Consider the following 24,690-nt stretch of genomic DNA (forward strand, 5'->3'; position numbering starts at 1 on the left):
AGCATTTGCACTTATTTCTGTTAGGGAACATGGCCATTCTTTTTTATGGCAAGGTGAAAATAATTTTATTTTCATCACTTTTCCCCCACTCCCGTGATGGATTTACTTGAAAAAAAATAATGACGGGCTTCACAAACTGGCCTGACAGTTGTGATGCAGAGAGTGAGCTGGCTGAGCAGGGACAGTGAGGCATCTCTGTACCTATTATGGCAAAAATCGATAATGCTTTCTGTAAATTGCTCCTCCCAAAGGAGATGAACAAATGCAGGAGACAAGGGAAGCCATCATTCTGTATGAAAGCCCCTGCACATTTGGACCAGTGCAATTATCAGGAAGGGCTTTTTCTTCCCCCCCTTTTCCTTTCTCTTTTTTTGGGGGGGAGGGGGGCACAGCATGTGGAGAGGAAAGTGAGAAAGAGTGGGATGCAAGAAAGAAAAGACTTATTTTTCAAGAAATGTTAATTGAAGGCTAAGATTCTGTGAATTGTCCAAATGTGTTGCTGGGGGGGGGGGGGGGCAAGGAAGGAATTAAGATAATTTTTGGAAGTACTTGTGCTCTTTGGATGGCTTTACCTTCTGATTATACCTTGAGACTTGCCTATTTATTTTTCTCTATCAGACAGCAGTTCTCTAATCATCTAGAACCATGAGGTTCTGTTAATCCTCACAGATGTTGTGTTACCCTGAGTGGAAATTCCACAGAGTACCAAGAGCAGATTTTTCCTATTGTGGAGTCATATAAATTATGTACCATGGTATGAAAGGTAACCTGAAAATGAGCAGAGGAGCATGTGACACCTTTGCTATTGCTCAGACTGACTGGGGTAAAGTCGTCATTTGTCTAGTAAGCAAGGAATAACGGGGAATATGAGTCATAGACACTCAGTGAAGGTGCGGTGAAGTTGCAGCGCGTGAACAGAAGGATGGCGAGGAAGTGCGAGGATAACGGAGCAAGATGGTTTGCTTGCAAGTGCTTGCACTTCCTCTGAAATATGTCAGATGGCCGCTAGTAGGTCCTGCAGCACCTTTGCCTTTCGTCACAAGGATGTTCCCTTTGTGAATGTCCTTAAGGAAAGAAGCTACAAGCTGACGTTATCCAGAATGGCTGTGGATATCATATACATTGGGAATGAGGATCTTCATTACTGGGCATTACCATATCACTGGTTTCATATGAGACCTTTGGCAAGTCCTACAATTTCACCAAGTCTCAGCTCTTCCATCACAGAAGTGAGATTAGTAATAACAGTTGTCTTTGTCAAGGTCTTCACTTTCTTCAAACAAAAAATAGTTGAATGCTTAGTACGCTATTGATAGTACTTCCTCTGTCCAGCAAATAGACAATGTGTTTTTGTGAAGACGTCGTTACCCCTTCCTGCCTACGCACTGAAAGAGAGGCATGAAGCACAGCTCCTCAGCAATGTGACGATAAAAAATTGGATAATGGGCTGTTCTATCACCTTTCTCTTAGCCTGGCATTTCTGTTTCAGTGAGAAACCCAGCAAAAATACCATAGATGAATGAGAAGTACATTGGAGTTGTTGTTCCTTATCATAGTTGGAAGCGGGACAAGAGATACTGCAGGCAGGTACTCTGATTTAAAGTGCCCTGAAGTTCAGAAAGACTTTTCAGAAAGACATACTTGGAAAGGGCATTCAGCAAGTTAAAAAAAAAAAAAAAAAAGCCACAGTAGGTAAGAGAGTTCATCATCTATCACCTTGAATTAAATCAGAAGTGAAAGGAGAGGCACTGGTGGGAGACATTCAGCCCTTCAAAATCTGTCTCCGAGCTGTTGTGCCAGGAACAGGGTTAAATGCTTAGGGGTGTGTTGCCAGATATGGGGAGATGGCAGCAGCAAGACTTGGGAGAACGTAGTAAAGCTGTCACTGTGTGGGGCATGTTGAACTAGTGGCATGATGTCGGATGAGTTGAGTTAAGCTGCTTTTCCGGTGCTAGAGAGATGTATGTCGAGCGAAGATGGATAACTAACAGAAAGAAAGGCCATGATGGAAAAGAAAAGGTATTCAAGAGAGGTATTATTTACTCATATGGATTTCCTAGATTTTGTTTTCTAACATTGTAATTCTCGCCTCTTGATTGGTTTCAGTTTCTTTGGCAAGTTTTTTGTTCATGAATTCTAAGTCTCCTTTTGGAGTGCTAATAATTGCCTCAGAGGTTGAGGAGAATGTGTGAATGAAAGCATACATTGTAATTCCAGCAAACCATTTTGTTAGAGCTATTTCATGGTTTGTTAAAAACACAACAGCTGTTTACAGTTTTTGTACATCTTCTGCACCATGCAGACATTTTTTTGATGAGTGCCTTTTTGTCCCATGCTAAGCGCATACGGACTGATGAACTTCTTATGTTGTGTTCTCAGAACCTGAGAAACAGCTTGAGTTTCTTTTTTCTAATACCTCTGGAATGGAACCCTCTTTGGCTGGTTAGGAGATGAGTGCCGGATCAAGTTTCTACTTTGGCAGTGAGAAGCCATGAGGAAAATGCCCCAGTGTGTTTCACAGTGGAAGCCATTTGTTATGAAGCGGCGTGTTCCCTTGTTCTCACTGTTGTTAGGTTGGGAAACTGTGATGGAGCAGGGAGGGAGGACGCTCCTCTTCAGACCAGTATTCTGTCTCCCTCTCATGGAAGGGAAAAGTATAGCTTTGCCATTTATGTGAGCACAGGAATAGAACAAGCAAAAATGATTTGCTAAAATCAATAATTTTCATGTTGTCTTAATGCATCTAAAATATTTAAAGGAAATATGTTTAAAAGCTCTTATTATGGTTTACATATACTGCAAGTTTTAAATAATGAATTTGAAAAATGCTTCTGAAAAATCAGGGTGGTTCTCATAACCAGGAGCCAAGTCTGGGAACCCAGCATGCTATAGGTCAAGAAAGGGCAACTGGAAAGGTAACATCCATCAAACCTGTGCCAGCGGCTGGGTATTGGTGATCTGCTTCCGCTAGCAGTAGTTATTCTTCTGAAGGGAAAGCCTTCTAAACAAGGCTGTGAATTGGTTTTCATGCTCGCATTGACAGATTGGGAAAGCAGTTTGTTCTACCAAATTTAACAATGATATATCATTATCACAACTTTGGGGGAAATCTATAAAATCAATAAGTTTGTAGCCTGAACAGGATTTGTATCGCTTGCTTGCTGTGCTGGTGTCAAAGCGTGAGCATATGGATTGAGTCACAGCCTGAGATCAATGGAATTTGTGGACAGTAAGCTCAATAACAAGCCCTTCTGAAAAGAAATAGATGTAAAAAGCAAATTTACTAGAGTATAAAAAAAAAAAAAGCTAATATCTTTTCCGCGCCTGGCTGTAAAGTGCTGTTTGGCTGCCGTTGGCTGCTGGTACTTTGAAAGCTGTCTAGGGTATGTGCTTGCAATGCTGAGTGCTGCTGCTCTCTAGTTCCATGCACTGCATGTACAGTTGGATGCTTCTGTTTGTAGGGCTTGTATTAGGAAACTAGCCAAGAATAGGAGGAGGGGGAAAAAATAGCCCTTTATATTGTAAACTGAATAAAGAATAAAAACAGTCAGTGTGTCTGCTGGGGAAAGACCATGGTGGCTTTATTTACTTTGTACTGGCAGGGCTTGCTAATGGAGAAAAATAAAAAGGCATAATTAAATAGTTTAATGAATTCGCAGCTCTTTTGTTTGAGTGGGGCTGGGAATGCATGTTCCAGAGGGCCTCACAAAGAGCTCGGCTGGTAGTGAGTTAAAAGTAGGAAATCAGTCCTTTGAAGGCATTTTTATACTTCATTATCCCAGCATGTAAAATGACTTGTACTAAACGATTGAGGATTTTTTTTTCACTCTCTCGCTTTCTCTCTTCTTTTTCTAAACAAAGGAGAGCATCAGGGCGGCAGGAGCATAATTCCCCTCAGTGTCCTAGAGCCAATAGATCAGCTTGTCAGCGAATTGGTGGGCCTGTACTTATGTTTCAGTAAAATATAGGGCTCTGGGAAACTGTAGTGAACAACGAAACCACAAGCCAACCACCACAGAAACACACACAGTCTAAGAGATCCTGGGGGAACAGGGATGGTAAGACCTCCCTTTTCACCTCGGTACTTTGCAGTAGGCATATATTCACTTTTAAAGGTTTGTGTGTGTGTGTGCGCAGTCAAAAGAATAATGTTACGTTTCTTTCCCCGGGTTTTTTATTTCTTTGTTGTTATGGATTAGTGAAGCTGGATCAGCTAAGGTGTATTTCCTTCCTCACAGCATGCCAAGTGATTGTACATAGGATTTTAATGAAAGTAATAGTATTCATCGATATTCCTCAACTAGTGTGCACACTTGGGTGACCGTAAAGGCGAAAGGAGGGCTGTCCTGCAAAGAGCCAGCCGCAGGTACGGTGCTAGGCGTGACTCCTTTGGCAGTAGGTCCGCGTCCCTGGTGTTCCAGCGTGGACCCTCTAATACACACCAGTCTTTGGCTGTGGCTTTGCAGGCGTTGGTCTTTAGTCTCCACGCAGTTCAGGCAGCGGAGCCCAACCGTCACCTGCAGCATCCCTGAGAGGCTGGAAGGGAAAATACTCTATCTCAAGCCACCCTGCCAGTGGAAATTAGCTTTGAGTCGCTGCTCCCTGTTGTTGCGCTGGCATTCGTCTTAATGGTGTGATCATAGTGCACTGTAGGGAGATCACAAAGTCTCGGACCTTCCTGGGGCCCTACCTAATGAATTAATTTCATTAAAAGAGCAGGTATGTTGCAGTGCTGGGTAAGAATATGGCTATTTCCTATTAAACAAGACGGCAGCGTGAAACCAATGTGAATTGAATTTGGGGATCATTTAGATCAAAATAGTCTGTTGTACACAATACAACACTCTGTTGTCTTGTGTTTAGCATAGTCTTTTTGACGTTATTTGCTGTTAGATAGTGGATTTAGCTTTTCAGTAGTCATTGTGGCCATTTTTCATATGGACGTTACGAGGAGATCGTTCCGTGCAGTGGAAGGGAAGACCAGTGAGAAGAAATGTCGTTATGAACAAATGGAGACTTTGCCACTGTGCCCTCCTTGGGCAAAGCTGGCACCGGCTTTGATTTCACCTGGCCGCTGGAGCTGGTCACATTCTGCGTGCGGGAGAGCCAGCTGCAAACAGCGGGGAGCTTCCCTCCAGGACCTCACCTGGCCCGTGGACTGGTATTTACAAAGCATTCCCTGGTTTTTACAGCTTGAGTTTGCTTATAAACAACACTAACTGTTTGTTTCTTGTTAAAATTTACCTCATAAACAAATTTTACTGCGTGAGTTCGAGGCAATAATTGCTTAATCCTGACTTTCTCATACCCATAATACGGTGACTGTAAAGCTGCGGTTGGCACTTTATAGAATTTTTCTGTCGCTCTCTTCAGTGAGCACAGTGCCACGTGTGCTGCTGACGGGGACGTTTGCTACCCCCTGCGCCCGGGGCACGAGTTGGCCTCTCTGCCGAGGAGGCCGTTATCAGGAATGGCATCGGACCACCTGCATTTCTTTGCTGTCACTGGAAAGAATTAAAATAGAGACAATCTCAAAAGAAGCCAAAAAGTCCAAAATAAAAGCCGCCTCCTGTTTCTGAAGTTCGACTTTCTGATGTAACACTAAACCTATTCAGTTATTTACAACCCATGGCAGTCTCTGTCGTCCTTCTTGCTGAGTAGCAGGGAAATGCTGTGGAAGTGACTGCTTATATTGATTAGCGAGACAAGAGAGAGTTAGAGACCCTCAGCACTGCCACTTACAGTGGGCAGGAAACCCAAATTGACCAGTAATAAAGTGTTTGAGGTTGTACAAGGCGGCTCCTGGGGAAACTGCCTTCTCAGAGTGGGGATGCTAGGGGTGGAAAGCTGTCAATTATCCTTGTTTGATGAGGACTAAGTAAACGTGCTCTTAAAGTGGCCTATTAAATGCGAGAGAAAATGTGCTGGGGCTGGGTTCCCTCTGCAAAAGTATTTTTGCAAAGTTGGAAGGATGGATGTTCTTGGACCCCTGAATAAAGGAGCGCTACCGTCAGCAAAGTATACAAGCTTTTGCTTGATTTTTTTCTCTCCTCTTTCACTGCGGCCTCTAGTTACAGGCAGGAGAAACATGAAAATATTTTTAGTCCCCTATGTGCTTAATAGCGTAAGGAACTAAATTCTTGCTGCGATGTATGCTACTGTGTTTGTAGAATGAGTACGCAAAAGGAACACAGAAGGTTAAGACGTAACTGCTCGGGACATCGTAAGCAAAAGGGTAGCAAGTTTTTGAGTTCAGCGTGCAATTAAAAGCTAAGACTAATCAGTGACAGTGAATATCTCGGGCACCTAACGTGACAATTATAATTACATAAATGGGATCTTTTTATAAAGTGCAAACTATCCTAGTGCAGAGGAGGGATGCAAGGTATAAGAAACCACCTTGCAGATTCCTGAGAGTGAGCATAAAAATATAGCAGAAGCAGGTTGTGATAAAATCAGAGAGGCCAAATCATAAAACGAGAAGCAGCTAGCAAGATGTATCAAAATAGCAAAAATAATGATACTAAGAACAATAGCAGGAATAGGAAAATAAAGAAAAGCGTAGGATCACCATTCAGTGGAGAGCAAAAGATAATTGTGAGACAGCCAAATGTTTTTGTATCCTTCTCTATTAAAGGTCATCTATAAGACGGCAGCTATCATAATTGATGCCGTTGCCAAATGGATAAGATCTTAGTCCTGAATAGAGAAGAAACAGGTTAAAGTGTGTAAGATAGCTGCTGTCAGAACCGTGGCTTTCAAAACTCATTAAAGGAACATGTAGAGCCAAAATAAACTCAGAACTAGCAGTGTCTATTTTTGAGAATTTGTGCAGGGAAGGTGAAATATTGGAAGATGGTGTATTGTCCTTAGTTTAAACAGGAGCTTAGACAGGAGTTATAGACCAGTCAGCTGAACTCCAATTTCTGCAAAAATTCAGGAAAAAATAATCAAACTATTTCCAAGCACTGCGAAGATGACAAGAAAATGAATAACAAACAGCCTGCACAGATTTGTCAGAAAAAATATTGTCTGACCAACACCACTTCTGCGACAGAGTAACAGGTGGGGACGGGGAAGAAGCAGTAGATGTCATATATCTTGGATTTAGGGAGGTTTTTGACACTGCCTCACATGACTTCTTTATTTATAAGCAAGCTAAGGAAATGTGGTTTAGATGAGTGTAGGTATACAACTGGCTGAAGAACATATTTAGGGCATACTTATCAATGTCAAAATGGAAGAAGGTATAAAATGAGGTTTGGCGGGGGTCTGCCCTGACCCTGGGTCATTGCAGTGTTTGCTTTAATGAGCTGAATCGCAAAGTAGGAAATATATTTACTGGGCTTTCAGACAACAGAAAACTGAGATACTGGGTACGTTCAATGATTGGAGTACGATTCAAAATAATCTGACCGGTGGAGGTGATGGCTTGGCAAAAACCAAATGAAATTCTGTAGGGACAACTACAAGATCTTCTTACGGAAAGTTTGTGATGTGCACAAAAAATGTAATGCGTTGACTGTTAGTAGTTTCTTGGCCGACTGCCCTGAAGATGGCTTCAAACCTTATGTCATCTTTCTGCTTTGAGAACTGAAATTATTTTACCGTGTATAAAACTACAGATGAACAATAAAGTGGATTTGGTGAAAAAGAAGAAAAAAAATTGTCAAAAGCATAAATAATAAAATTTATTTGCATGAAATAAGTTTGCCTTGTAAAGATAAAGAACTCATGTCCAGATCCTTTGCAGTGTTTACTAGCATTGTCTCTGCTGTACAGACAGGCTAACAACAAAAGCAAAACAAAACAGAGTTTCAGAAGTCATTGCTAAATAGTACCGGTGGTGCGGTACCCCAGCCTGGACAGTACGCACGCACCGATGGCTATCTGCGTCAAGCAGAAACAGCAAAAAGAGAAGTTATGTCAGAAACACAATCTGTGGTTTTTCTACTTATTTCAATAGCTCTTTAAAAATGTAATTTCTAAAGTAAACGTAACGTACATGTAATGTAAATGTAATACTCATGTAAACTCGGTTTTTCGCTTCTGACTCAGGCAAAGCTCTTAGGTTAATCAAGGTTTTGACTATGTGATTGACTTGTAACAAAAGCACTTTCAACAGCCTTAATACCTGTTCAATTAATCCTCCTTGTTCTCCTTTCTGAATAGGGGCATGAGTGCGGGGTTTCACTGGCACTGCAAAAGGAAGTAAAAAAGCTTGTTTGTTAGAGATGTCCAATTGTTGCTTCCACATATTCACGTTATTTTCTGACCTTCAGCTCTTCTTCAGAGTTTTTTTTTCCCCGTTGAATTCTGAGGTCAGTCAGGAGGATCCGATGTGGTTCAAACCACAAAACCCTGCAAAATCTTCCTGCTGAACACTGGCTCCAACAAGAAGCCCCAATATGCTTTCTTTCAGGCATAGTCGTCCTGTAGGTTCTGAAGTGGAATGGCATTTGATGACAGAGTAGAATGAAGATGCAGAGGTAACCACCAAAACATTTCCTGCCTTCTTCAAAAGTGTCTGGGATGGACCCATGTGAGACAGGGTGCCAGCAGGGCGAAGCCGTTGCTCTTTCTTGGAGTGCTTCGTGTCTTACATGTAGTACTTCCCACACAGTTTTTTGGTGCGCATAACTTCCCATCATGCATGGAAAATAGTGAACAGAGGTATTCTACAACTGCATTTTCTCTTCTGACTAATCCCCAAAGAGATGAAATTCAGATTGTCTAAATGTCCAAACCTTCGCCACTGCTGTGGCGGAGAGATTTTTGTTGGAAATGGAAATGTAAAATTATTGCTCTGCTCTGTCCTTTTTGGTGCTGTATGTTCCCTATCACAATAACACGTTCTGATTTGCTAATAATAGGATTCCTTCAAAATTGTGTAAGCTTTGTGTTTTGTTGGATCCTCAAGTTAGGAAATCATCTACTGGCGATCTTTTTCAGTCTACCTGTGCCCATCTAGTCTGGCTTTGTTTGTTCATTTAAAAGTATAGTCTAACATCTTCCATCAGTCCCCTGAGATCCTTAAATCTTTCTGTTGCATGAAGCTGTACAGTTAGAGGCAGTCAATGACACTTTCTTACTTATTATTAATTTGTTACAGGCAAAATTCCATCTCTCTTTTTTATTATGTTTGTGGTACTATGGACTTTCCCGTTTTTCCTCTTCACTGCCCCCCAAAAGCTCACTTCAGCAATATGAAGTGAACCATGCTTCGAGTGCTATTAAGTAATATTCCTTATTCCAAAAAAGAACAGGGCTCCTTTTAATGAGTGCTTTAATGCTACCAGTTCGTGTCACTATCTAGGGAGCCCCTTTTCTTTTGTTCATAATGAGGAACACCTCATTTGCACTGTCCCTAGATTTATGGAAGGACAGGAAAAAAACTTCAATTTATTACATCTTAAATGAACTGCTCCCAAAGCAAAAACAAAGAGGGTAGTAAACTGGTGCTTCTGCACTATATAGTTTGCTTTTTATTGAGCTGTATAGTGATGTTCTGCCTCACCTAAGAAGGGTGAGCATGGGCTATAATTACCTCTTGTGAACCCCATTTTCTGATAACCTCACTGGCCTCTACCTCTTCAGGATGTTGAATCTGTCAGTTACGGTATTTTATTTGTTCTTGCTGATGGAGCTGTATATGGTTGGAAGCAATGAAGCTCATTTGAGATCTCATTTACTTGAAAAAATGGGGCATGCTCCCTGAATTTGGAACAGAAAAAACATTCCAGTTGTTCTGTGAATTTTATTCTACTGTACTTCAGAGATTCTTTCTGTTAATTCTCTTTCCTTATGTTCGTCCTAACCTTCTTTTGCTCCATCTGTGCTATCAGTTCACTTCTCTGGCAGATATTCTTGCATACCATAAGGGTTAGCTAAAAAGAAAACAGGTTTTAATTGATGAAATCCTAGTTTTAGAAAAAAGGGCTGTAAGGTCAAAGTCTTTCTTTGTAAAGTGAATAGAGACAGGCAATAATAGCTGTGTTCTTGGTACGAGATTAAATTCACTGTCTCGTGTGCAAGATGAATTGACATAATGGTGTTATTCCTTGCTTTTCTGACTTAGGGAAAAATGTACTAATGCCTTAAGGTTTTGATATTATTTAACTTCTCCTTTACAGGAATGTTTTGGATACATATAACAGTGTCTTTGTGATAGATTTAACATAAAATTTGAGGTGTACGAAGAAGGTTTTATGAAGATTTTTGGTTGGTTTTGTTTTCTTTTTTTTTTTCTTTTTCTTTTGACCTTGGCTTACGTATGCTTCCTTGCATTCGGAAATGTGGAGCCACCTAAAATATTTTTCAGCTGGATAGCAGCAATCTAGAACTTTCTGTCTAACCTATGGCAAAAAGCAGAAATCAATAAGAAGTGATCTGGTGTCTTCCTGGTTTTGCTGTGTGTGTGTGTGTGTTTTCTCTGTAGTTCAAAGGTTATAGAAATTATAGCAGACAAATTCTAGCTACAAATAATACCTCCAGCATTTTGCATAAAGTCTTAAAACCTTTTTATTTATTTCCTTTTCTGCGAGAGTCAAATAAGAGGTTTTTAGATACCACGTCAAGGTTTTTTTTAGACTTAAACTTCAGAATATTTTCAATATCTGCAACATTATCTTTTGAATAATAATTACCTCTTATATTAAATTATAAGACAGCAGGATTCAGGATTAGATCTCTGCATATTATTCTAGTGAAGGAAATTATGACAGGGGTCATTTTTTAGAATTATGTAGGAGGGTAAAAGGTCCCAGGCAGCATTAGAAGGGAAGGCGTTTATAATTAAATTGTAATTTAGGCCTATGATTTATAGTTTTCTCAATGAAAAATTTGGTGCTGTAGAGAGATCCTAGGAGGAACTTTAGTGAGATACAACTTAATGAAATAATAAAAAGAAAAATTATTCTGGAATAGACTGTATTATAGTGGTACCCGTTAGCACGCTACAGTGTAGCTAATGTTCTGTCAGTATTTCCCTTATAAGCTCCATTTTCCAGGGTTTTATATGTAGGCAGTAAAATTTTGTTTTAGGCTGAAACATGGCAGATAAGGTTTCAGATCGAGAGAATTTTCACACTATATATATTATTAAATCATTTAACTCATTAAAACTTATGGAAGTATTCTAAAACATACAAGTTGTCACTTCAAGACAAAGACCGCTGCTTTTCTTTTTTTGTTATTATTCACAACTTGCAAGAAAACTGTAAGCCTTGTTCTTCTTCATAATTTGTGAAGTCATTAAAGTGTGTACAGTAGAAATCTGCTCTGAAATAGCACCCACTTATAAAGTTCATTTCTATCTAATGTGCAGAGTGTTTCTTAGTAGTATTCTGTAGAGCAGACAGACATTGGAATTACAGAAGGAGCATTTTTATAGTTACTTTTATTAATTAATAGGCTAAACTTCTCCCTACCGTGATGAAGAACTGTTCTACTGGCAGGAAAACATTAATACCGAAAGGTTAAATGACTTGCCAAAGGCAATTGAGGTAGTCAGTGACTGATCTGACAACAGAAGCCTTCTCTGACCTGCTATTCTCTGGCAGTAAAAATCTGTTGCTAGTGTATACAGACGGCTAACAGCTCGTAGGTGGTTTAAAGCCACCTTTCAGGTTAGGAAGAACTAATTTTCATTAAAAATGACTTTAAGGAAAGGACGTAGGTTCAGACATTGCCTTTTAAACATGATTTGCTTGTGCAAATTCAGCAGCTGTTCCTACAAATTGTTTATTCACTGGCCTGAGTTATTAAAAAAATACTTTTTTTTTTTTTTTTTGTCTGCAATTACTTGAATTTTGTATAGTCATAGAAAGTCAATATGCAAGTTTAGTGTGTGGGTTTGAAGATCGCCACCTGGATTTTGCTACACTCAGATTAAGGCGCAGTATCAAGCCTTCTGATACTTAAATTTTTTGTAGTTACTTTGAAGGCAAATAAGAACCTGATTAAAATAAATGTACTTAAGCACCCTCTGAAATAAATAAAAGTATTGAAATTGTGTCTAAGCAAAACGTGACATTTTCCATATCGCAGAAAGATGGGAAGGAATATGCAACTTAAAAATACTCTGTATGGAACTTAAAGATACACAGTGACTTTGTCCGACATCACCATATAAAAGGCTAAGAAGAATGAATAAAGTTAACCTTCTTCCACTGGAAAAGAAAATAATAATAAATAAAAAGGACAAATAATATATTTGCATCTTTTCCACGTTATCCAGCTGAAATCATTCAACTTCAACCATGTTCAAGTAGCATGGCTTAAGCTTCCTGTACCGCAGATGCTAATATGTAAACTGAAGTTGTAATCATTAAACATCAGAGGTATTTTGTACGCAAATAGCTTCCAAAGAAGTGTTATGTCACAAACAGCAGGGCATGTAAGGAGAGGAGGACAGAAAGAAAAATATTATGATGTGTGGCAAACGTTGCCTTGGAAATTAGAGAGGGAAGAACAGAAAGATACTGAATGGGCGAAATTCTCTCATCTTCCCTCTAACAGGGTTGCTGAGGATTCAAAAACTCAGAACACATATCAGAATGGACTCTGCGATGGAGAAGGTGTAGTAGTTCGGTGGAAACAAAAACGCTGAGGGGGGTGAATAGAAGGCAGTGCTGGAGAAAGGAAGTAACTACTTTTCTAAAGACGGATACTATTTGAATTTTAAACATTAACTTAATTATCCAAGTATCTATTTATTTAGCATGGTGCACAGATTCTTCCCAAAATATCCAAATTTAATGAGAAAGCAATAAGCTTTTTAAAGACTGTGTGTTCACATAATGAGTATTTAGGAATGTTAACAAATAATGTATGTCTTGGAAAAAAAAGCTTTTCTTAATAGCACAAATTATTCTCTGGCTTCTGTGTAAATAACGGACAGTTCAGAACTTATCTAAGTAAAGAAGTTACATCACAGGCTCTAGCGTTTTCAGAGGAACTATTCATAGTTTATTGTGTCAAATTAAAAAAAAAAAAAAATCAAGGTTAGCTTTTTCTTTTCCTTTTTCTAAGCTAACCTGAAAAAGAAAAGGTTAAGACTGATACTTTAAAAAAGAGATATTTCACCTTAAACAAAGAAGAAAACAACAAGGGATATTTACAGAAAAAGATTTTTTTCCCTGTAATTTTCTGAACCTTGCTTGCAGTAACTGTTGATTATGGAAACACTTGTTTGAAATCTAGGCTTTCTTCTCTGTAACTCCCTTCCCTCTCCTTGATCCAGCAGAGAAATCACAAGTGCCTGTGTTTGACTTATCCTTTTGTTTGCCAAGGCGCTGTGATCGTATACCTCATTTAGCATCTTAACGTCGCTCTTGGATGAAGAAGCAGCAGCCTTTGTTTAGAAAGAAAGTCTCTTTGATAATTAGAAGTAGCGAGGGATGTAACAAAACCCCAAGAAAATGTGTTACAAAGTGTGAATGCATTCTTTTATTTCAGCAGAGTGCCATTTCGCACGTGGTAAAATCCCCAGGCGAGGCTGCCACCAGCGGCCCACCGCGCTTTGCCCCGTCTCCCCTCACTGAGTGTGAGGTGCGGCAGGCCGCGGGCCCGTGACAGGCCGTGGCCCCTGTGGCAGGCGGAGGGCTATCATGGTGCCCTGCCTTGTGTGCCTCAGCCAGAAACTGATGCCCTTTGTTTTTATTTTGGCTCCCTTAACTTAAACCATCAAATGAGGCCATTTTGGTGCCAGCTTTACTCCCTTTTTTTCCTGTGACCCCCAGCTCTGACATTACTTCAAGGCACACGTGTGCGCAATGCTTTGCTCGCAGGTGAGCCTCTGCGCCATTGGGGGCCTTGCTGGGTCCCCAGACATCCAGTCCGTTCACAGAGAAAGTCACAGCGGTGATTCAGTTTTATAAAGGAGTTTGCTCCTGCAGAGGGCTCCTGCTATGTGAGTGCTAGAAGTTGAAATTAATATAGCGCACAGGAAAGAGAGTGTGGACTCAATGAGTAAAGCAAATAAATGCCTCTCTAAAAAATAGGAAATTTTTTTCTGCCTCTGCAAGAAGCTGCTGACATGGTGCTGGTGAAGTCATTTAACCCTGGCGCAGACACCGCTAACTGCGCCCGCTCCGCAGTCTGGGCGCTCAGCTTTGACGTGTGGTGTTCCGTTTGCAGAAGTGGTGAAAAACCACAGCCGCAGTGGGAACTACTAAAAACCGTTCTAGGAACATATTAAATGCTATGAAATGCTGCGTGCTTCAAGAAAAAAAATCATGTCTAAGGTGACTTAGAGTGGATACCCACAATTAATAGACATATTTGACCTTCATCTGTCTTCCTGGACAAGTTTAATTATGGCAATTTCTTAACTTCAGCTCAAGCTCTTGTTTTAGAAACGTTAGTGTTCTTTCAGTTGTGTGGGGTTTTTTTATTTAATATCACTGTTTTCTAAGGAAAAGCAAAAATTTCCATCTGTGAAAATTTACTGGAGTGGAATAACCCAAGACTTCGGAGATGCTTAAGATTAATTTCTCATTCTAAATAAATTATTGTTTCTGAGATGAGCTCAAATTGAGGGTGAGAAGGAGGAAATTAGAAATACTATTTCAAGAGCCAAATTTAAAAGGGAATCTTTTTTGGAATGGTATTGTTCCCTTTGTGATCGCAACCAGTCCTGTCAGGAATCTTTGAGTGTAAAATACTGGGTATGATCTGATGATTAAAAACTGATGATGCACATGTTGATTCACACCAACGTGAGTCCTAGCATTTTTTTTTAGCCTTTACTATTTGTCTTATGTAACTTAAACAAAGATGTAAAGCTTGTAATATGTCTGTGTAATTTGAAATATAAATATTTGAAAATATAAAATGTGCTAAAACAGTCATATGTATGTATTAGTAGTACGTCCTAATATGTATTATTAGTAGTACCAGTAATTTAGAAAAAAAGAAGCTTTATTAGGGACTTTCCTTAGTCAAGCTCTATTTGCCTTATCTCTCTAACCTATTGCTGTTGGTGCCTCGTTTGATGGCAGCAGCTTTCCTTGCTGTGCCTCAGTCATGCCGGCAGCATTGCGAAGGAGTTTTATTCTGCCCTGAAGAGCTCCAGACACTGTAACCTGCAAAATTGTACAGAACTAATGACTGATAGGAATAAAGGCTTTAGGTCAAGGTGGTTTTTCCTAGTTGATGATAGGAAGAAATGCTTGATGTACTTTTGCTGTCCTTCTTTGAAAACAAAAGGCAGATGCTAGATTTCCAGAGGAGTTAACTTTAAGAAGTCCGCTTGTGGTATAAAAATGCATTTCTGATTTCCTGGCGGTTTGGAAGGCAAGGTTGTGAAGAGATGTCGTATCTCTTATATGACATATATGATTTTGCTATGTTTTACTCTTTCTCTGTTTACAAGAAAAAAGCTGAAAATGTGAAATTTTAGACACAAGCAGCAATTTTACATCTCTGGTTTTCATAAATTTGACATCATTTACTCACATGAAAGAATTTCAAGTTTGCTATTAAAAAGTGAAAGAAACCATCAGTGCCTTAGATTGAAGACTCTGAAGAAAGTAGTTATGAGACCTGCTGATGGTGTAGAAAAACTCCTTGGTTATATATATAAAAAAATTAAACTCTTTCTTTCTTTCTTTCTATAGGGCTAGTTTTGTGACTAGGATTCTAACAGAGCAGGAGAACTCGTTGCTTGAGTGCACTTACTTTAGTTCCACATCTTATCCAACTCTGGGAACTTGAACTTGTCATTATCAGACACAGAAGGTCAATGCATTAGCCATGGTACTAGCTCTTTCATGTGGCCTTTCTGAAGAGGAAAAAAACAGCTTTTAATCTTGGCTTTTATAAAATACTGTGTGTACTGGGATACATCCTAACTTGTCATTTCCTCGTCTGTTTTAGTGCTGGGGGATATCTGGAGACGCTTTATGATGCCACACAGATACACATGTCTGCAAAAGGCCTAATCTGAAGTGAATCTTCTATAAATAATAAACAACAAATAGGTTCCTTTTAGTTATATTAGCCCCAAAATAGGTCATGTACATTTGTTTTAAATGCAAACTTAACAATAAAGTAAATTCCCTAGGTGGAGAATTTGATGTGTTTGTGCAAATTTTCTGGACACAGTACAAAAAAAGCCAACACCTATATTTTACCATTTAAAATATTTATACGTTGTCTCTTAAAGTCCTGTGTTTGAAATACTGTTTATAATAAACACCCTACTAGAGAACTAATAGTCAGAGGGTAAACACTTCCCGTTTGTTATTTAAACACAAAGTAATGTTTGTTAACTTTTTTGTATAGAAACTTTTTGTTTGTTTTCTGTTGTTACCAGAAAAGTTGTCACCTTTGTTAGTTTCCTGCCTCCAAACCATCTTTTTTGTCAATATTTACGCTAATTTGCGGTGTCCTCTTCTTTCAGTCAAAACAAACGGTGCTGAGTTACCCAGCTGGCTAGACATGTATGCCAGGTGCATCTCTAGCTCAAAATAACGCTCTAATAGACCATACCTGGTTCTCAGACTTAGGTTTTTCAGCATGTAAATATCTTAATAGTAAAATGATAGCCTAGACTAGAGTAAATCGCTACATTTAGTACGGCAGTACTTAAGGTAAAATAAAAGAAGGCATTCGCTAAAAAGGAGGAGCAATGAGAAGGAAATCGAAACGCATATATTTTCTGTAAAATTGCAGTCTTATAGCTCAGAGGAGCAGGCTTTTTCAGCTCATGGTCCACAGGGTCTTGTGCCTCCATGGGCTGCTTCTCAGGAAAGGTGGTGAAGGAAAACAAGCCTTGTGTCGGTAGGCTTTCGCTCGCTAGGCCGTGTGCCTCCACTAGAAATATTAATATGGTTTTCAAATAAAAAAAGGCTGAAAAGACTGCCTAGGCAATCCTTTTAGTGCTCCCCCTGAATATAAGAACGAATATGTGAAATTCTGTGGGTAACCACAATATAAAGGAAGGCATATCTGAGAAATAGGTGATTTATTGTGGTTGTTTGGAATTAAAATGGCTATGACACCTATTGTCATTTTCGTACTATTTCTGCCTAATATAATGGTGTTTGGATTTTAATTGGAGTCTTTAAGTGCTACTATAATACAAATAATACATATAGGATGTCTCAAAGTAGTATTAGACAAAGGTAAAATGCTAAAAATTCTAGTGCCACATTTTCCAGCTTGTGTTCTTCTGTGGAGCTAGCTAGAATCTTAAGTTCGGTGTGTCACCCGTTGTAATATACATAATTTCTTCGTCCCTATTCATTTTCATCCCTGAGATGCATTGTAAAAGTGTAAATCCATCACTAGATAATTTTCAGTTCCATTATTTACAAAAATGAATAGTTAAGCAAGTCATTGTTATTAGTGGGATGCTATTGTTGTTTCACAGAGATAGAGGCTGCCAAGGTCTTGAATGATGTACACTTGAATGTTCTTTCAAGATACTTGTACCTGTTTCATTTGGGAGGAGTCTCACTCATGTAAAATCAAACAGAAACAATTTTAGTAGCCTCGGAAAAGAGAAGAAGGGAAAATGGATATTAATGAACTATTTAATATTCTGCTATGGAAGAGATGCAGCGATTTTGCTGTTGACACTTTTGCATGGAATTAAAGAGATCTGGTGGTTGTTTTACTCGTCTGTCTTTGTTCCTGAAAGACTTTTCAGTGTCATCAGATTTGGTTTTGTAACCTAAGAGATATTTTACAGACATGCAGACAAGAAAAAAACACTTCTTTTTCATGAAATTCATTGGTATTCAGAACATGGTCCTTTGATGAATTAGAAATTTTGGCTAAAGCTTTAATGAGAGTTCTATTTCCTGAACTTATGTTGGAAAATGTGTGGGCTCCATGATTCACAGTTCTGAATAAAGGTGGTTTGGGGTTTTTTTGGGTTTTTTGTTTGTTTGTTTGTTTGTTTTTAAGAATATTTCTGGCTCATTGTTTATTACTTAATATTTTATTGATTTGTGAGTTGAGAAGTTCACCATGAAGGTGGGACAGCTTAGAGCTATAGATCTTTACTGCATGGTCTGCATTGACATGCTTGCTTGCTACATTCAGGTGAGCATTTGCAATTCAAGGTTAGGCAGACAATACTGTGGCAGAAATAACATAGGTAGCTGCAGAATTCTTGTTGTAGATGCACCGCTGTATCAGCTGTCTGCTGGTTTATTAGTTCTCATTTGTTAACACCAAATCTTGTTTGCGCCTGGCCATACGCTACTACCTAGAGCGAGGCAGTGTAGGAGGGAGAAGGGCGAGGCAGGGATCCTGGGAGCCTCGGGTTGCAGCCGCCTTTGTGAATCGTTGATGTTGTGGTGTTCTTCGGGCGTGTGTGTTTGTGAAGCGCTGGTAGTGGAGCCTTCACCTCTTTGCAGTAGGAGAACCTGTGGAGCCTGTAACAGAGGAATCTATAGAAATGGTTGTCTTCTTTTTTCCAACTCTTTTTTAATTATGCAGTATTAGTCAGTACGTGTACGTTCCCTTTAAGTTTTCAGCTAATGATACCGTAATGTCAGTGGCTTGTATCCGAGACTGGTGTTTTCAAGAAACTGTGCTGTGAATGTAGACAAGCACATTTACATACTTGCTGCATAAATGTAACTAGATAACCATTTGTATTTATTTCATGTTTAGTAAAATCTTTCGTCATGTGGCTGATTGTTTCATTGCACGTGGACAAGTAATTTGGGAAGCTTTCCACAAGCTGTCGTTGAATGGTCTTAGATTTTATAACCCTTCTTGTGTTCCCGTATTATGCTACCCACAAAAATTCTCAGAACTCAAAAACGGTTGATTCATATGACTTACTGCATTTTGGTAACTTACACGTGTTCTGGCATGTTAAAAATAATAGGAATATTCAAGTTATCGTTATCCTTGTCCTTTAATTTACTTAAAATCAAAGTTTTTCAGGGTCACAATGCTTACAGAAATATTTTGGTGTTGACTGAAGAGTGTAGCAGTATATAATCTTAGCAGTTACTGAAAATTTTTGAAAGAACAATTCAGTAGCAATAAGACTTTTTTTGCTGCAGAGCCAGCAAATAGATAATGACCTTGGGGCAGTGTTATGTGTTTTTGTATTTAACTGTGAGTGGTAATAGTATGGAGCATTATCTAGTAGCTTTCCTCATTGTATCTAAGAAATTCTTTTGGAAGGTATTTTCCACATCATTAGAGGGATATGGCTGTCGATGTGGAGGAGAGTTCTTGATCACTATTCATTTCAGTACACATTAATGAGAGGAGAACTGGATAGCGGTTCACGCTCCTGAAGGTATTCTGCTCTTCAGGTACGCAGCTGGAGGTGGCATTGCTTGGGCACTGCTGGTTGCACTGGGTACTGTGGGACGTGGTGGTAAGCCGTGCTGAAGTCAGGTGTTCCCACTAAGTGGAACTATATAGCATGCTTATCCTCCATCACATTCATTTGTTTTTCTAATCCAGATGTGTCTTATTCAAAGTCACTATCCTAGATGTTCTACTTTTCTCTTGGTTCATTTCCCTTTGCTTCCTGGATCCTGTATCTAGCTCCACAGAGACTACCCCTTGGCTTTCCAGTCTTGCCTTCCATATTTAAGCTTTTTTCCTGTCTCCTTTTCCCTCTACCACTTTTGAGGATTAGATTTTCATTTATGCTGTGGTTGCCTAATCTATTTAAACCTCTCTGATCCTTCATCCTGTTGGGGTTTGGTTTGTTTGTATTTTAAGACTCATTTTCTGTGGTGTGCAGCTCCCTGCTCTGTTTTTGTGTTGGTATCTGCCTGGTGGAAACGCCTCCCATTACAAGTGACCTCCTTCTCCTTCTCTATTTTTCTCTCCTTCAGTTCAGGAGACATCAGAGAAGAGTAACAGTATTTTTTACAGCTAAGGTCAGAGGAGTAGGGAAATTCTAGGCACCTAGCCCAGCGCAGACAGCTCCTCGCCCTGGAGCAGCGTGCTATTATGTCAGTTGCCAGTGATGTCACTTTTCACTGTTAGAAATAATCTCAGATATTAATTGAGATTGTAATCTAATACAGTTCAATGTTTGGAGACAACAAGATGTGTTCGGACTGTTTAAGATTGCCGTACCTGTTTTGGACCGTCTTATCTTGCAAACCCTGCAATCTGTTCTCAACTTTTTAAAAAGGAAATATAATGTGTCTGCTTACTGCTTGAAGCTGCTTTTCCTCTGCAAAGTCTTTTCCAGGGAGAAGAAATTTACTCACTGGATGTTTCAATTCTTATTATTATCTGTATATTTTAATTTTCAAGCCCAGGAATCTGTGAAAACTGTCCATGTACCCCTATTCTGTCTATTTGACATGGGCAATTTTAAGATGTGACAGATGTTTGAAAGGTAAACCACTTTTTTTTGGTGATTAGTTTTGCCCTGATCGGCAGATTTAAAAAGAAAAGTAAAATACTGTTTTGACACACAAAAGGAGGAGAGTCATATAATCTATATTTAGTGCCTCTTTCGTATGGTTTATAATGATTGACTCTTGGGCCTTATCTTCCTGAAAATATTAACTGGTGCATTCTTCAAAGGTGTTCTTCCATCTGCAGCTTTCATTACAATTTGGTTCGTGTTTTTCAATCTCTGTATCAATGGATTAAGGAGTAGAAAGAAGGGCTCTGTTTGCTTGGCAGTTCCCCGTTGTTTTTTCTGTGCAGAAGTAGAGATTACAGAAGTAACTTGGGCTGATTTGCCTTTTATATGAGGGCAGGAACACAAGGTGTTTGGAGACCAGCACTCTGTATGGCCATGCCCACAGCGTCTTCTGAGCGTAAACTCAAAACTATGGTGAGCACAAACCCACCTTGTGTTCGTAGTCTAACCTGAGCTGAGTTTGGCTTTCGTCATAGGAAAAGAGGGGAAACCTGAGCCTGCGAGGCTGAACTCAGTTCCTCATGTCCCTTTAGACTGCCAGGCCGTGACCACGGCGCTGCTCCTCCGGCCAGGTCTGCTGTCCCGTATCACCAGTTGCTGTGTAGCAATGTCACCTTCCGGGCACCGAGCAGAACAGGTAGCTGTGCTCTGCCCTGCGGCACGGGGAATGCACGTGCCAAACAGCCGTGGGGTGGCTGAAGACAGCCGAGCTGCCGGCTGTGACTGCTGCAGCGCAGACCCCTGCCCGCCACGTCCCCCGGCCAGGCTGTGCGCGGTGGGCTGGGGGGACAGCCTGCTTCGCGGGCGTTCTGCCTGGTGGGTCACCAGGCTCTGCGGAGAGGCGCGGGAGGTGACAGTAGGTTAACGCTGCGTGCATATGATATTATTGCTGTCCAAATATTCTGATATTGTATGCATTTGAGATGCCAGCATTGGCATGATACAAATAGATACTGGTGTGAAACCAAACTAGTACTGTCGCAACCTCTCTTGTAACATACCTTTACTTTTAGACTAGAAAGGAAGACCATAGGAGATTTTTTTTTTTTGTCATTCAAACAGACAAGAAAAAATTCTGTTTGTTCACATTCAACCCCTGCTAAATTTGTGTTTTTCATTTATTTGTGCAGCTACTTTCTGGATTTATCCTGAACGAGAAGTGGAATTACTGAATTAATGCCCAGGAAGTGAGTATCCTGTGTTACATACTAGAGTCCAGAAGTCCTTCATGTATGGTAAGAAAACCTCTTCCTTTGTGTTTCCAAGCTGAGTTCCAAGTGCAAGTATTTAGCATAATTTAAATGAGTTTTACGTAAAAGCTGTCCATTTTTGAGCTTTCAGTCTAACACAGTCTGAAGGTGTGTGAGTTGTGGCCACAGTGTGAGTTTAAGGCTTTAGCCCGTAGGCTAGCGAATTATTTTCAGAACATACCTCTATATTTGAGCATTTAAAGGCCGTACCAACAATAATAACTTTAGCAATAATGATAATCTTCATAATTTTTTCCGGGGCAGTTGCAGCAGTAAGTGATCTGCCTGTGTTAATGGCCACAGAATATGTAGGTGATCTCTGTCTGAATATGCATTTTTGCAAGGAGAAGCTTTGTTCCAGATTCGTACACTGTCCTGGGAGAGTAATTTCTGAAAATATGATATAAATGCAAATCTGTGTTTAAAAATATTGAAACAACTGTGTGCATTAGCTGGTTGCTTGCTATGGTATATTGTTTCTGCGGTAAGTTTGCTGATGATGTAGACGGTATAATTTTATTTTGATGTATTCAAATACAATATGCAACATTATGAGAATATAAGATTTTTTATTATTATTATTATTATTCATTCTCTAGTACTAAGTATGCTTTGCTTCTCTGTTATCAGTGCTATGGTGGTCTACTTGTGCAGTTGAATTTTGGCCAACATAACTTTAATTGGAGTGGGGGGTGGGGAAGAAGGCTTCTCTTCACTTTGTGCTAATAGTATAGACAGGTTTGTGGAATCACTGCAGCAAGTTTTAAATGATGTATGAAATGAAAAATTCCTGTCTGATGCACAGAGTGAGTACAGCCATTGCTGTCTGTGAAATTGCTGCTGTGAGAGGCTATTTGTTCTAATACTATTTCAGACACGCCAACTTTTAATTTTTAAAAAACTCTTAACGCTTTTATGTGAAAGACATAAGTCTTTCACAGAAACAAAAATTTGTTAGAAAAATCTTTTAAGATGCTGCATCAATAAATATCCTAAGGAAGTCTTCTAGGTTTTTGTATGGTTTTGTTTGAGCCTAAGCAGCATTACTTTACAGTATGACATACGGAGATGATGATGGTGGTGAGAATGCTTTGAACTTTTTCCTAAAGTGAGAATTTTAAAAGCTGAATGATAGGATTCAAGATCAGGAGTCCAGTGAAGTAATTTGTTTGAGAGGCATAGTGGGTTTAGGAACCAGAGTGGAGGTAAGAGTGGTATCTAGTGGAGAATCAGGAGTTCAGGTTTTGTGGGCTGTGTCATATATTGGCATGGTCGATACCGAGTAGGAGCTCTTGGGCGGTGATAGAGACAGAACCTTCTTTTTCAGTTTTCCTTCTCAGGCACCCCAACTTTTTTCCTGCACTCAATGACATACGGCTCCTGTGGGGAAAAATGAGATATTTCAATTAAAGCAGGCATACAAGAATCCAAAAGAACATTGTCCTGGTTAGTTAAACATTTGTATCTCCTAGCACTTGAGTTTGATACGTCTGTGTCATCCTGAAAATGTAGGTTTGAAATTTTATTTAAGGAATGCGTGCATAAGTAACTACATATGTGTAAAAGATACAGAATTATGTGTATGTTCTGTGAGAACCCAGTGTAAGAAATATGTCCAGATAAGAGGGCATTGTGGCTGGTAAAAGTATTTGGTACATTCAGAAAGAGAAACCTTGGAGTTACTTAGCTTGAAGAAATGTTTTCTCATGACTTCCTAGAGTCAAAAAAGCAAATGCTGCCTAGGCTTTTTCTTCTGAAAACATTAGCCGCTTCTTTTTGAAATATATGTTGGTCTTACCTCCCAGCTACACCTATTTACACTTTGTTATAGGCTTGTGGTTACAGTAGAAACTATATATTAATTAACTATTTTTTAATCTAAATTTTAAAAAGCCAATAAAATTCTCTAAAACCATCAGAAATTACAATCTAGTGGTGTCATTTAGTTTCAGGGTCTTTTCTCTAGGGGCCTTACTGCCCTACTGCTATGTCTGTTTGTTCTCATCTTTCCTATGCAGTATTACAGACACTTGTGAAAGCGTATGAAAAACCAGCTATACTTCTCTTTCACAAAGCTTACCTATGGCAGAAAATCTAAAAAATTGGCTCTGATAGGACATCCATGTCGAACATATCAATTGCAGTTTGTTTCTTAAAGGCAAAGAAAAAAAAATCGTGATGAATAACATTTTGTTGGATGAAAACACCCCCCCTCCCCAATCTTGAAAGTCTCAAAGATGCAAAAGGGTTTCTGTATCATTTATGATTCATAAGTGGATCAGTGTTATTAAAATCCACAGGAGCCCTTTGTTCATTTAGTCAGTCAAAGAGCTGCCCATCAGTCACTGTTCTATGCAGGAGCATCCTTCTGCAGGTTTCGACTGTTTTTTCAATAACTCCTTGGTGTTAAAAAATCAACTAATTATGCCACTGAAGTACAACGATTATTCACTCTAGAAGATTTTTGCATCACGGCTTTATAGACCTACCAAAAGTGATCTCTCGAGCACAGGAGGCAAGTTACAGTACCCTTTCTGCATAAAGTATTTGCATATGTATGTCTCCAAACCTCTTTTATAATTCTGTTGTGTTTTTAAATGGCTAGCGGTCAGGATTTTTTACGTTAATATTGAAAACAATTAATACTGGAAGGAAAATAATTTTTATATTGTGCTATCAGGTTTCTTAGAAAGGAGAAAATAGTGTCTGAAGAAATTGAAAGCACTTTCATAAATCTTGCTTCATTATTTATCTTAAATTTTTTTTAGTATTTTCACGTCGTGTTTCTGTTCCCTAAAAACACGTACTTCCTAACAGCTTTGCTGTTCCGCTGTGCTCATGCAAGCAACCTTTTAAGTGGTCAGAAAGAAAGAAAGATTTTTAGAAGGGGACAGCACATAGATGGCTTTTAAAGCCATTTAAAGCTCATTTGTTTGTTTTCATTATAGTCAGTATTGTCCTTTTCTTAGTTTCAGTATTGTTTCCTTCATTCAATATCTGGGACTTCAGAATTGCTGGACTGATCCATCTAGTGGGATTTCCCATCTTCTGTGCTATCCTGTCAGAGCA

General features: G+C 39.3%; 1 protein-coding gene across 1 annotated transcript in view; it reads left to right on the plus strand.

The window, feature by feature from the left end:
- Positions 1 to 24,690, plus strand: part of ZFHX3 (zinc finger homeobox 3) — a 683,250-nt gene that overhangs the window by 216,361 nt on the left and 442,199 nt on the right. The window contains exon 4 of the mRNA XM_087738652.1: positions 21,502 to 21,606. The gene's annotated coding sequence lies outside the window, so the exon portion shown is untranslated. The remainder of the gene's footprint in view (positions 1 to 21,501; positions 21,607 to 24,690) is intronic.

Source organism: Nipponia nippon, unplaced genomic scaffold (assembly GCF_047370975.1).
Source record: "Nipponia nippon isolate SJK-2023a ecotype South Korea unplaced genomic scaffold, ASM4737097v1 scaffold_7, whole genome shotgun sequence".
Lineage (NCBI taxonomy): Eukaryota > Metazoa > Chordata > Aves > Pelecaniformes > Threskiornithidae > Nipponia > Nipponia nippon.